Source organism: Leptonychotes weddellii, chromosome X, assembly GCF_054177405.1.
Source record: "Leptonychotes weddellii isolate Sample4059 chromosome X, ASM5417740v2, whole genome shotgun sequence".
In the NCBI taxonomy this organism is placed as follows: Eukaryota; Metazoa; Chordata; class Mammalia; order Carnivora; family Phocidae; genus Leptonychotes; species Leptonychotes weddellii.
Window position 1 is genome coordinate 19473247 of NC_138385.1, and position 14841 is coordinate 19488087.

Genomic DNA, 14841 nt, shown 5'->3' on the forward strand with positions numbered 1-14841 from the left:
TATAAGGCTCAGGTTTGGAATTTCCTGTCACATTATCATCATTAGTAATACTATATGTTTTCTTCACTGTAATAGGAAATGTTCTATCTTATTAGGCATTTTCAGCTTTTGAAATTTAAGGATTGACTTGGAGAGAAGGTATTGTACTGTCACTCTGGAAATATTTGGAGTTTACTATTGTTAGATTGACACTAATTCCCTGATTAGATGTTGTAGTGTAAATCTGTCTGATGTACAGTTAGTGTCTGCTAATGGTGTGTCAGAGTTGATAAGTGGGCCCATTATATAAGAATGAAAACATTAAAATATATCAACATTATTAAAGTCCAGAAACTGAACATATAATATCATTATGTGTGTATGCTATACACCTGCTTTGTATGAATCTGAGGGAAGATGGATGATGAGAATTGGGTGCAAAAATCTACAAGTTAATGAAACTAAATTGTATTGTTGGTGATGGATGAAGTCTCAGTTATCAGGTGCTTAATAATGGTATAGATAATGTGAAAACTGAAAAGGGATTCTGGTCTAATTATATATTTTCTGTGTAGTTTCACTAATGAACTTAACTGGTCTCTGGGAAATATCACAATTGAAATGTCAAAAAGCTGTTTTAGACTCCCAATCCAGAGTAGAATGGAACTTTAAATAACAATTCCTGAATAATAGTAAGGGAAATGACATTAGAAAGAACCACTGAGATAATTAAATGCAATTGTAACTGAAGCATATATCAAATACTTTTGTGCATCCTCTGTATGTATAACCTATGGAGATTAATTCTTTGTAATTGCTTTTTGATAATTTTGAGTTTGATATATTAACCACACTTAAATCCCTTCTAAAATATATCAGGAGTATATTCACTGACCTCCAAGCCACATGCCTTTTAAATATCACTATTAATTACTTTTATTTTACTTCTTTAAATTTGATATATACAAGATGCCTTAGTCAGTTTGGGCTGCTGTAACAAACATAATACCTTAGACTGTGTGACTTAAACAACAAACATTTATTTCTCACACTTCTTGAGGGTAGAAAATCAACTATCAAGGTACTTGCAGATTCACTGTCTGGTGAGGATATGCCTTTTAGTTCATAGATGGCCATCTTCTTGCTGTATTCTCACATGATGGAAGGGGAGAACTCTGGTCTTTTCAGCCCCTTACAAGGGCACTAATCCCATTAATGAGGGCTCTACCCTCATAATTACCTCCACTGTCCAAATACCATCACACTGGAGACTTAGGCTTCAACATATGAATTTTGAGGGAACACAAACATTCAGACCACAGCACTAGAAAATTTAGGTGTATCATAAATATTGGAATAAATGTGTAGACTTTTTTTTACTTACATCCCAGTGTTGGGGCATTTGTCCATATTAATTTTTTTTATAAGATTTGGGCAATAATGGATATTTCCCCCCTTACTCCCTTAAGTATTATCTATACATGAGTTTAAAGGAGTTATTAATGCTTCCTGGATTAGACTTTGTATGAGAGATGATTACTGAAAACCTGAAAGATTGACTTTTAAAAATTCATCAGCAAGCAAAATTCAGTGATCTTTTACCTGCAAAAAATTTCACTACAATTGAAAGACACTTAGATGCCTTTCTGTTACACCAGTATCTGAATTGAAGGGGAAAGGACAGATCTGCTTTCACTGGATGCAAACATTCCCGGTACCCTTTCCCTACAAATGCAGTTAACACACTGAACTGTCTTTGTATCAGTACAGTACTCCAGTTTTTTACAAAGCAAGCCCATTCACTCTGTGATAAAAATGGTGGAGACTGGAAATCTGGCTTGGTTAAGATTTGCCTAATGCAATATTTTTTTAGCATGCACTTCATATCCTGCTATCTATACTGCAGGGAACAAGCAGTTACCACACAAACGTGCATCTTCTGAACCAGAATAAACACTGTATTACTCTCCCTCTAAACTAGTTCTCTGTGATTGAGAGAAAATAGCGACAAAGAACGATAAAGAATAGGGCAGGATAAGAATTAAGTAAATCTTTTATAAGAAGGCAACAACTAAGAACTGATTCCTTTTTTTTTTTTTTTACCACTTTCTACTAGGGAAAAAAAAAAAGTGTTATATCAGTCATTCAGCCAAAGAGCCACCTAGAGTTACAGGCTGTGAAAGGAAGTAGCAACTTGTACCAGGCAGGAAGTCCTTTCTGCCTCCTCTTAAATTTTTCTAAACCATGATTTTCTGTGCTGAATTGTAGAGATCTGGTGCCTGCTATTCACCTTTTCCTGAATGAAAAAGCCTTGGGTAACATGTCATTACTAATGACCTTCAGGGTATTTATTTGAAAGGAGAGGAGACTATGCAATAAAAAGAGTCTCTACTTCCATTTTTTTTGAGCAGAGGTGTGTGGAACATTAGGATGCAGCTGACAAAACTGCAGCTGTTGCCTCTTGCCCCAAATTAGTAAAAATTAGCTGTTTTGCAATTATAGAAACAGCTGCTTTGCTTATTTAGAAACACTGTTACAATAGCTTTTATAAAATGTATCACCATATGTTTTGTTCTGTACAATAGGTAAATGTGGTTTAGGGTACTCAGAGATATGCCATAAGTTAATATATTGTTTTAGTTTTCCAAACACTTTACACATCTTTCATTCATAGTTCTGTTTTGTTTTTGTTTTTTTTACCTTTGCATTTCTTTAGTGGCAGTTGTTTCTCTTACAAAAGATCAATGTCTGTCATTTTTTACTGTACACATTTAACAATTCTTTTTCTTTTTTAACATTTTATTTATTTGAGAGAGAAGGAGTGCAGAGGGGCAGAGGGAGAGGGATAGGGACAAGCAGACTCCCCACTGAGAGCAAAGCAGGATGCAGGGCTTGATCTCACAACCCTGAGACCATGACCTGAGCTAAAATCAAGAGCTAGTCACTCAACCGACTAAGCCACCCAGATACCCCCAGCAATTGGTTTTCCATTTCCTTTACCTGTTGGAATTTGAATTTGGAAAGCATTCTTGAATTTAGTCACTTTATCATACTACATTTTTAAAATTCTTTTTTTTAAGATTTTATTTATTTATTTGTCAGAGAGAGAGAGAGCACACAAGCAGGGAGAACGACAGGCAGAGAGAGAAGCAGGCTCCCCGTTGAGCAAGAAGCCCCATGTGGGACTCAATTCCAGGATCCTGGGATCATGACCTGAGCCAAAAGCAGATGCTTAACCGACTGAGCCACCCAGGTGTCTCCATTTTTAAAATTCTTAGACAGTGAACAATTAATTTATTTGAACATTCTTTTTTTAAAAAGATTATATTTATTTATTTGAGAGAGAACAAGAGAGAGAGCATGAGAGGGGGAGGGCCAAAGGGAGAAGCAGACTTCCTGCTGAGCAGGGAACCCAATGCGGGACTCTATCCCTGGACTCCAGGATCATGACCTGAGCTGAAGGTAGTTGCTTAACCAACTGAACCACCCAGGCGCCCTATTTGAACATTCCTAATTATTTATTTTTTCTGTGCTCTTCTCTTATTTCTCATATTTAATTTGATTTATATCCTTAATTTCACTCAAGCCTTCACTTGATGTTTTAGATTTAGTTTAGAGTAGTAAATTTTTAATCTGTATTTGTTTAAATGGAAGTTATTTTAGTCTTTATTTCATTTTTTTAATGCCTTAAAATATATACATGCAAATACTAGCTGTTTGGCATTCTTAAAAAAAAAATTTGAGGTTGTTTTTTGAGTCACTTCCATAACCATGTTGCTTTATTTTCAGGTAAATATTTGAATGGCTCATAGAACTCAAAAATAGTAACATTTCTGTGTTCTCAGTTTGCAATTAATAAACATAGAGCCTTTGCAAAAGATCTAGTGTATCTAGAGAGCATTATGCTAAGTAAAATAAGTCAGATAGAGAAAAACAAATACCATATGATTTCACTTGCATGTGGAATCTAAAACCAAAACAAACAAATAAACAAAAAACATAATCAGATCTATAAATACAGAGACCAAACTGATGATTATGAGGGGAGTATGGGCAAAATGAGTGAAAGGGAGTGGGAGGCACAAGCTTCCAGTTATGGAATGCATAAGTCATAGGAATAAAAAATACAGCATAGAGAATATAGTTAATGATATTGTAATAGTGTTGCATAGTGACAGATGGTAGCTACAATTCTGGTGAACATAGCATAACATAGATTTACTGAACCATCATCTTGTATACCTGAAACCAATGTAACATTGTGTGTCAACTATACTCAAATAAAAATCAATCAATAAATAAAATGCACCTAAGTAATACTTCAAAACTAATTACAAATCTAATAATTTTAATTTTCTAATACATCTTAATACAGCTATTTCTGTACTGTGGTCAAAATTCTGTTAAATTAGTAAACACTAGTCATTAATTTCAGGAATTAATCATTTCCAGGTACTGGGGTGCCTGAGTGGTTCAGTCAGTTGAGTGTCCAACTCTTGGTTTCAGCTCAAGTCATGATCTCAGTGTCACAGGATCAAGCTCCACATTGGGCTCCATGTTCAGCAGAGTCTGCTTGAGATTCTTTCCCTCTCCCACTCTGTTTTTCACAATTGAAAATTATATTAGCTGTGGGTTTTCCATATGTGGTCTTTATTATGTTGAGGTATATTCCTTCTACCCCACATTGTTGAGGGTTTTTATCAAGAATTGATGTTGAATTTTGTCAAGTGCTTCTTCTGATAAGGGGTTAATATCCAAATTATATAAAGAAATTATACAGCTCAACACCAAAACCTCCCACAAATAATCCAATTACAAATGGGCAGAGGATTCAAACAAACATTTCTCCAAAGATCAGATACAGATGTCTAACAGACACAGGAAAAGGTATTCAACATCACTCATCGTCAGGGAAATGCAAATCCAAACCACAAGGAGATATCACCTTACACCTGTTGGAATGGCAAAAAAAAAAAAAAAAAAAAAAAGACAAGAAATAAGGGTTGACAAAGATGTGGAAAAAAAGGAACACTTCTATACTGTTAGTGGGAATGTAAATTGGTACAGCCACTGTGAAACCAGTATGGCAGGTCCTCAAAAAAATAAAAATGGAAATATTCTATGAACCAATAATTCCACTATTTGGGATTTATCCAAGGAAAATGAAAACATTGGGACACCTGGGTGTCTCAGTAGGTTAAGTGCCTGACTCTTTATTTTGGGTCAGGTCATGAATTTAGGGTCCTGAGATTGAACCCCAGTCAGACTCCATGCTCAGTGGGGAGTCTGCATGAAGATTCTTTGTCTCCCTCTCCTTCTGCCCCTCCCCTCCCCCAATTTGCTCTTTCTCTCTCTCTCAAATAAATAAATAAATCTTAAAAAAAAAAAGAAAAGAAAAACACCAATTCAAAATGATTTATGCACCCTTATGTTTATTGCAACATTATTTACAATGACCAAGATATGGAAGCAACCAGAATTCTATCAATAGACAAATAGATAAGGAAGATGTGATATATATATATATATATATATATATATATATATATGGCCTAGGTGACTCAGTTGATTAAGCATCCAACTCTTTCTCAGGGTCCTGGGATAGAGCCCCACATTGGGCTCCCCTCTCAACAGGGAGTCTGAGGATTCTCTCCCTTTCTCTCTGTTCCTCCCCCCCACTCATGCTACTCATGCTCTCTCTCTAAAATAAATAAAATGTTTATATATAGTATATATATATATACATATGTATATACTATATATACATATGTATACATATGTATATAGTACATATGTATATAGTACTATATTCTATATGTATATAGTACATATGTATATAGTACTATATACTATATGTATATAGTACATATGTATATAGTACATATGTATATACTATACATATATATAATGGAATATTATACAGCCATAAAAAGGATGAAATCATGCCATCTGTGACAACATGGATGGACCTAAAGGGTATTATGTTAAGTGAAATAAGTCATATTGAGAAAGACAAATACCATATGAGCTAACCCATAAGTGGAATCTAAAAAAATAAACAAAAATCAGAATCACACCTATAGATACAGAGAACAGAGTGATGACTCTCAGAGGGGATGGGACCATGGGCTGGGCAAAATGAGTGAACGGGAATGGGAGATACAGGCTTTTGGTGATGAAATGAATTAGTCACAGGAATAATAGGAACAGCATATGGAATATAGTGGATATTTTACTAGGGATATATAGGGACTGATGGTAGCTACACTTGTAGCATAATGTATAATCTTGTGGAATAATTACTTTGTACACCTGAAACTAATGTAATACTGTGTGTTAACTATACTCAAAAAATAAAAATAAAAATAAAATAAAAGATAGTGATGGCTCAGATAAAACTGAATGATGGATGTCACTTAATCACAGTATGTTTGGCTCTGGAAGAGACTAATTTTCCCACTCAAATATGGATTCTGGGAATTACCAACGAGGCAATTAAAAAAAAAAAGAAAGCTCACACAGGAAAATGGTCAATTTATAGCTTCTCTATCCTTGTTCTTTGCTCAGTCTTTTTTGCTTTTTCCTTTGTGCAAGACCTAATTTTATGTCCAGGACATGAGAATATCACAACTTGGAGAGACAACCACATGCACAATGCTCTATTTGCCATTATATTTGTGTCAAGTGGCCATTAAACCTCATTCTAACATTTCAAGTAGTAAGGGTCATGATCTTTCTTTGGACTCCTTTGAATTCTTTTCAGTACAAGTCAATTCCTCTATGTGGAAATGAAGTCAGATTGCGTAGTGTATTTTGTGTTGTTTTTTTTTTTAAGATTTATTTATTTATTTTAGAGAAAGCACATGAGCATTGGGTGGGACAGGGGGAGAGGGATAGAGGAAATCCTCAAGCAGACTCCCCACTGAGCACAAAGCTCAGCACGGAGCTGAGATCATGACCTGAGCTAAAATCAAGAGTCAGCCACTTAACTGACTGAGCCACCCAGGCACCCTGGATTGCATAACATATTTCTTAAGTGCTTTGGTTCTAGAACCAGAAAAGCCTAGTTGTGAATATTAACTCTCACAAATTGGACACTTTACTAATTCTCTGTGAGCTCAACTCCTCATATGCAAAATCCAGATAATAATAGCATTGCCTCCTAGAGTTGTGACAATTCAGTAGGCTAACTTACGAACAGTAAGCTCAGGACTTAAAAATGGTAACCACTCAATAAATGTTAGCTGTTTTTATTATTATTAATTCTCACCTGCTAGTCCTAGTTTTACCTGTCAAATTGCAGCAAAGTTAACAAAATTCTTAATGAAAGATTGTATAGAAATGTCAACACTGTTTTGAAATTAAGGTTGACATTGGGGGTGCCTGGGTGGCTCAGATGGTTAAGCATCTGCCTTTGGTTCAGGTCATGATCTCTGGGTCCTGGGATTGAGCCCCAGGTCAGATTCCCTGCTCTGTGGGGAGTTTGCTTCTCTCTCTGCCTCTCCACACCCACTTGTGCTCTCTCTCTCTCTCCCCCTTCCAAATAAAAATCTTTAAAAACCTTTGAGTTTGAAATTAAGATTGATGTTTATAGAGTTCACAATAGAAATAATCTAAATTTTCTGCATGCAATCAAAAGTCATCTGTAGGACATATGCTTGTGTATAAACATATACATATGCCCATATATACAAAGGCCCTCGCAAATTCCAGAAAAAAAAGAATACAATAAAGTGAAAAAGTGAAGAGAAGATACCATCCCATACCTAAGAATTATATTCTTCTTTGCCACTTACTTATTATGGAATAGCTAAATATTTCCAAAGTGCTCCCATATCTTCACTCCATTCCCTAGAAGAAGGTTCCCTGGGCTACTGAAGGATTTTGTGTTCTTCATTACTAATCTGATGTATACATTCAAATTGAAGTTTAGGTGAATAATAAAGCTTACATGCTATTTGCACTTTTAACCGGGAATATTAATGACTGATCTCAATGTATGAATAACTATGGCAATTTTAGACCTTTCAGTAGGCCAGTAAAGAACTTTGTGAGACATGAAAGAAATTTTTCAAGTCATATCATATAAACAATGGACCAGTACACTTACAGATGTGATCACATATGTCTATTTTATCCTCAGGTTTGCCATCTTAATTTATTATGAAGAAAAATAAATAAAATAAATAAAATGAGAAGAAAAAATAGAATGATGTCATTTTGAGGATCCATTTTGTTTTAAAAAGAACTTGTAATGTCAGATAAAAATATATTGTTTAATAGTTCAAGGAGTGGGCATGTAAGTTTACTAATAAATATGTAATGAAGAACTTACCAAGCTGAGTGGACTTTGTCACAATCTATTTTATTGGTCAATGGGAAGTAAAGAAATGGAATTAGGTTTGTCTTAAGGATTCCAAAGTTGAAAACATGGAACAAGTTTCACTTCATGGAAATGAAAAGGAAAAGGGAAATGTGAAAAAAAAAGTGATGTAAAGCTAGAGAAGAAATTAGATCTTGAGAATATGATTGTTTAACTTATATATTACCTGATTCTCTTTAAAAAAATAATTTAAATATCTGCAACAAAAGTGCTTATGAATCTTGTAAATGAACAAGTGGGATGTCTTTTTAATAGTGTTTTATGCACATTTATAAATAAGAAAGTTTATTTGTTGGATGAAACTTGGTGTTCTCACAAATTTGCTTTCAGAAAGAACCTGACAGTTTCAAGATTTCTGGTGGGTTTGCTTCTGTAACTCAAGTGATCCATTGCTCTACATGAAGCCTATATGTTGGTTAATTTTTCTGAGCATATTCTGTTTCTCATAATGAAGTTACTCAGCTTATCTAACCAAAGTCAGTGTAACTTTCCAATCCAATATAATTTGGATATTTTTCTTACAAACTTGCAGTTATGTTAAAATACATAACTTGAAATATTCTCTAAAATTTAGCTGGCTAGAATTTTGCAAGATATCTTATATGCATACTGAAATAAAAGGTCTTCTAGTAAATAACCAGATTTTGCAGCAGAAATTCAGCAATAAAGATTGTCCTCTAAGTTGTCCATGTTTAAGAATTTATATCTGTTTTCTTTTTTTAATTTTTTTGAGATTTTATTTATTTATTTGCCAGAGAGAGAGAGAGCACAAGCAGGGGAGTGGCCAGCAGAGGGAGAAGCAGTCTCCCCACTGAGCAAGGAGCCCAGTGTGGGACTTGAGCCCAGGACCCCGGGATCATGACCTGAGCTGAAGGCAGCCAGCCACTTAACTGACTGATCCACCCAGGCCTCCCTATTTTCTTTTTTAAAAAATATTTATTTATTTATTTTTGAGAGAGAGAAAGCATGAGTGGGGGGAAGAGCAGAGGGAGAGAATCATCAAGCAGACTCTCCTCTGAGTGTGGAGCCTGTCACAGGGCTCAGTCTCATGACCCATGAGATCATAACCTGAGTCAAAATCAAGAGTCAGCTGTTTGACAGGCTTTACGTATCACCTTATGCACACATACAAGTGTTGTACCTTGCGGTTTGGGAAAGGGGATTTCTGGGTTTCAAATTTTATCTTTGACAAAACAGTTTATTCATTTATTCAATAAATATTGATTGAAAGTCTAAAAAAAAAAAAAAAGAGCTGCTTAACCAACTGAGCCACCCAGGCACCCCGAGAAGTTATATCTATTTTCTTAAATATATATTGGACATTATCTTTGATGCTAACACAGACTACTTCTACAGTATAAGGAGAAAGTGTAGTCTTTACAGAATCAAATATTGCAGACAAATTTATCAAGATAAATATTTCCATTTCCTTATGGCATCTTCAACATTTTTTTTAAATTAAAGTCATTTAACATAGAGTGTATTGTTAGTAGGAGGGTAGAGTTTAGTGATTCATCAGTGGCATATGACACCCAGTGCTCATTACTTCAAGTGTCCTCATTAATGCCCTTCAGCAAATTACCCCATCCCCCATCCACTTCCTCTCCAGCAACCCTCAGTTTGCTCCCTATAGTTAAGAGTCTCCTGGTTAGCCTCTCCCTCTGTTTTTAATCATATTTTATTTTTTTCCTTCCCTTCCTCTATGTTCATCTGTTTTGTTTCTTAAATTCCACATATGAGTGAAGTCATATGGTACTTGTCTTTCTCTGACTGACTTATTTCGCTTAGCATAATACACTCTACTTCCATTCACATCATTGCAAATGGCAATATTTCATTATTTTTAATAGCTGAGTCATATTTCACTCTCATCACTGTTGTTCAACATAGTACTGGAAATCCTAGCCTCAGCAATCAGACAACAAAAAAGAAATAAAAGACATCCAAATAAGCAAGGAAGAAGTCAAACTTTCACTCTTTGCAGACAACATGATACTCTATGTAAAAAACCCAAAGACCACCAAAAAATTGCTAGGACTGATACATGAATTCAATAAAGTCACAGGATATAAAATCAATGTACAGCAATCCGTTGCATTTCTATACACCAATAATGAAGCAGCAGAAACAGAAATCAATGAATTGATCCCATTTACAATTGCATCAAACACCTTAAGATACCTAGGAACAAGTCTAACCAAAGAGGTAGAAGATCTGTATGCTGAAGACTATAGAACACTTATGAAAGAAACTGAAGAAGACACACAGAAATGGAAATACATTCCGGGCTCATGGATTGGAAAAACAAATATTGTTAAAATTCCTATGCTACCCAAAGCAATCTACACATTCAAAGCAATCCTGATAAAAATAACAACAGCATTTTTCACAGAGCTAGAATAAACAATCCTAAAATTTGTATGGAACTGCAGAAAATCCCAAATAGCCAAAATAATGTTGAAAAAGAAAAGCCAAGCAAGAGGCATCACAATCCCGGACTTCAAGCAGTATTACAAAGCTGTAATCATCAAGACAGGATGGTTCCGGCACAAAAGCAGGCACATAGATCGATGGAACAGAATAAAGAATCCAGATATGGACCCACAACTGTATGGTCAGCTAATCTTTGACAAAGCAGGAAAAAATATCCAATTGTAAAAAGACACTCTCTTCAACAAATGGTGTTGGGAAAACTGGACAGCCACATGCAGATGAATGAAACTGGACCGTTTTCTTACACCATACACAAAAATAAATACAAAATGGATGAAAGACCTAAATGTGAGACAGGAAACAATCAAAATCCTAGAGGAGAATACAGGCAGCAATCTCTTTGACCTTGGCTGTTGCAACTTTTTGCTAGACACGTCTCCAGAGACAAGGGAAACTGAAGCAAAAATGAACAATTGGGACTTCATCAGGATAAAAATCTTTTGCACAGCAAAGGAAACAATCAACAAAACTAAAAGGCAACCTATGGAATGGGAGAAGACATTTGCAAATGTCTTATCAGATAAAGGTCTAGTATCCAAAATCTATAAAGAACTTATCAAACTCAACACCCAAAAAACAAAACAAAACAAAATCCAGTCAAGAAATGGGCAGAAGACATGAACAGATATTTCTCCAAGGAAGACATGCAAATGGCTAACAGACACATGAAAAAGTGCTCAACATCACTTGGCATCAGGGAAATACAAACCAAAACCACAATGAGATACCACCTCACACCGGTTAGAATGGCAAAAATGAACTCAGGAAACAACAGATGTGGTGAGGATGCAGAGAAAGGGGAACACTTTTACACTGTTGTTGGGACTGCAGGTTGGTGCAGCCACTCTGGAAAACAGTATGGAGGTTCCTCAAAAAGTTAAAAATAGAACTACCTTGTGACCCAGCAATTGCACTACTAGGTATTTATCCAAAGGACACATAAATAGTGTTTCTATGTGGCACATGCACCCCAATGTTTATAGCAGAATGTCCACAATTGCCTAAATATGGGAAGAGCCCAGAGGTCTATTGATGGATGAATGGATAAAGAAGATGTGGTGTGCAAATTTACATGCAAAGTAGGTTTGCTGTATATAGATTGAAATATTGCTTTTATCTATTTGTTAACTGTAAAGCTGGGCATAAAATATGGTATATTAATAGGGTAGAGTACTGAGAATCATGAACCAAGTTCTGACTTGTCTACTTTCTCATACATTGTGTTTTATTACTATTACAGTACTATTTATGTTAATACAAATATCTTGTTGTTCCCCATTGTCATAATTCTTATTCAAGGATTAAAGAGAAATGCTCTTAACTTTCACATTACTTGTATCAATTTTGTATAATAGGAGAAGACCCATTAGCACAGCTTAAATGAGATCTGGGGGAGAAATTAATTAGGCTTTTCAGTACCCTTCTAAAAATTAGATGGAAATCCACACTCAAAAATTGATATTAGGGCGCCTGGGTGGCTCAGTTGGTTAAGCAACTGCCTTCGGCTCAGGTCATGATCCTGGAGTCCCAGGATCGAGTCCCGCATCAGGCTCCCTGCTCAGCAGGGAGTCTGCTTCTCCCTCTGACCCTCCACCCTCTCATGCTCTCTCTCTATCATTCCCGCTCTCTCAATAAATAAATAAAAATCTTTATAAAAAATTGATATTAATGCTATATTTTCAAATAGAAAACCCCATATTACAAGTTTTTTCAAAGAAATTACAGTGAAATAATTTTTAAATGAGTAATAATTTTATCGGTAATTATTTCTAACCATCCAATGATGTATTTATACTGTAAAAAATAAGTGTAAGTCTATTTTCTGTACACTAATCTATGCGTAGAAGAGTCTGAAAAATATTGATGTTCAGAGAAGAAAGTGCTAGTCACTATTGGTTTCTATATGTTTCCACTATTGATGATGATATATTAACTTTATCATCTGTATGAATATTTGAATTTCATCTATATGTAATGTTATAAAAAGTGACAAATATGGAATGGCTATAATTTTTTTAAAAAAGAAAAGTCCTAAGTGTTGACAACGTGAAAAACTTAAAATTTTCATACATTGCTGCTGAATCATTAAAAAGTTAAACACAGAATTAATATATAAATCAGAAATTCTACTCCTAAGTATGTACTTATGTTGGAGTCTTAACCCCCAGTACATCAGAATGTGACCTTATTTGGAGAAAAGGTTTGTACAGATGTAACCAAGTTAAAATGGGTCCTAAACCAATATGACTTGTATCCTTATAAGAAGGGAAAACTTGGACACAGACAAGCAGACAGGGAGAATAACATGTGAAATGAAGGAAGAGATTGGAGTGATGTTTCTACAAGCTAAGGAATGCCAAAGATTGCCAGACCACCAGAAACTAGGAAAGAATCATTGAATAGATTCTTCCTCATAACCCTCAAAAGGAACCAAGTCTGATGATACCTAGATCACTGACATCTAGCCTCCAGAATTTTAAGAAAAAAAATTTATTGCTTAAGCCACCCAGTTTGTAGTACTTTGTTACAGCAGTCTTATAAAACTTATATAGTCCCCAAGAATTACAAACCTATCTTCAAAAAAAAAAAAACTTATAATAGTACATAATAGTACTATTTACCATAACAAAAATGTAGAAACAATTCAAACGTCCATAAACTGATGAATGGATGAAGAAAATGTAGTATATCTATACAATGGTATGTTATTTAATCACAGGAAGGAATGAAATATTGATACATGCTACAACATGGATGAACCTTTAAAACAATATATTAAGGGAAAGAAGTCAGACACAAAAAGCCACATATATGATTCCATTTGTATATAATATCCAGAATAGGCAAATCCATAAAGACAGAAAACAAATTAGTGATCACTAAGGTTGGAAGGAAGGATGAATGGAAAATGACTGCTTAATGGGTATGGGTTGTTTTGGGGGGGGATGAAAAAAATATTCTGGAATTAGGTAGTGGTAATAACTGTACAACACTGTAAAAGTCTAGAAGCCACTTGAACTGAACACTTTATTTTTTATTTTGTCTTTTTTTTAACTGAACACTTTAAAATGGTGAATTTTACATTATGTGAATTTTACTTCAATTTAAAAAGTGGCAGCTATATTCCAGGGGTGGGAATTTGAATTTCATTGCTTTTCTAAAAGAGAGAGAAAAAAATGTAGATATTGCAATATGAAAATCAAGGTTTTTTGCACTGCACTTTAAGTATAAAATAATTTTTTTACTAGTAAACCGAGACAGATTTTATAAGTCATTGAAGAAAGACACTGAATTCCCTAGTGTCATTTTTACTATCACTATTTTTTTTGATGTGTGGCAAATGAAACATTTTATTTTTTTAATTTTATTATGTTATGTTAGTCACCATACAATCACTTTTCTTTTTTTTTTTTTAAAGATTTTATTTATTTATTTGAGAGAGAGAGAATGAGAGAGAGCACATGAGGGGGGGAGGGCCAGAGGGAGAAGCAGACTCCCTGCCGAGCAGGGAGCCCGATGCGGGACTCGATCCAGGGACTCCAGGATCATGACCTGAGCCGAAGGCAGTCGCTTAACCAACTGAGCCACCCAGGCGCCCCTACAATCACTTTTCTTAAGAGCAATTTAAAAGAGAAGTACAAAGGTTTTTTCCCACGTGCAGTGAGAAGCAGAGGACATCATGTTGTAAGGAGATGGGGGCCTCGGTGTCTTTCGCAATCAGGAATTTCAACCTAGAGAGCCAGGCGGAACTGGAAATCAGCAAGATGAAGCCCTCTCTGGCTCCCAGGCACCCCTCCACCAAGAGCCTCCTGCGAGAGCAGATGAGCTGCCATCCAGAAATTAAGGAAGAAATTGCTAGAAAAGATGACAAACTGCTGTCTTTACTAAAAGATGTGTATGTTGATTCCAAAGATCCGGTGTCTTCTCTGCAGGTAAAAGATGGTGGAACACGTCAAGAGCCAAAGGAGTTCAGATTGGCAAAAGGC

General features: G+C 35.2%; 1 pseudogene; it reads left to right on the forward strand.

Moving 5' to 3' along the window:
• Positions 1-14476: 14476 nt before the first annotated feature.
• Positions 14477-14841, forward strand: part of LOC102750769 (NADH dehydrogenase [ubiquinone] 1 alpha subcomplex assembly factor 4 pseudogene) — a 3496-nt pseudogene continuing 3131 nt past the window's right edge.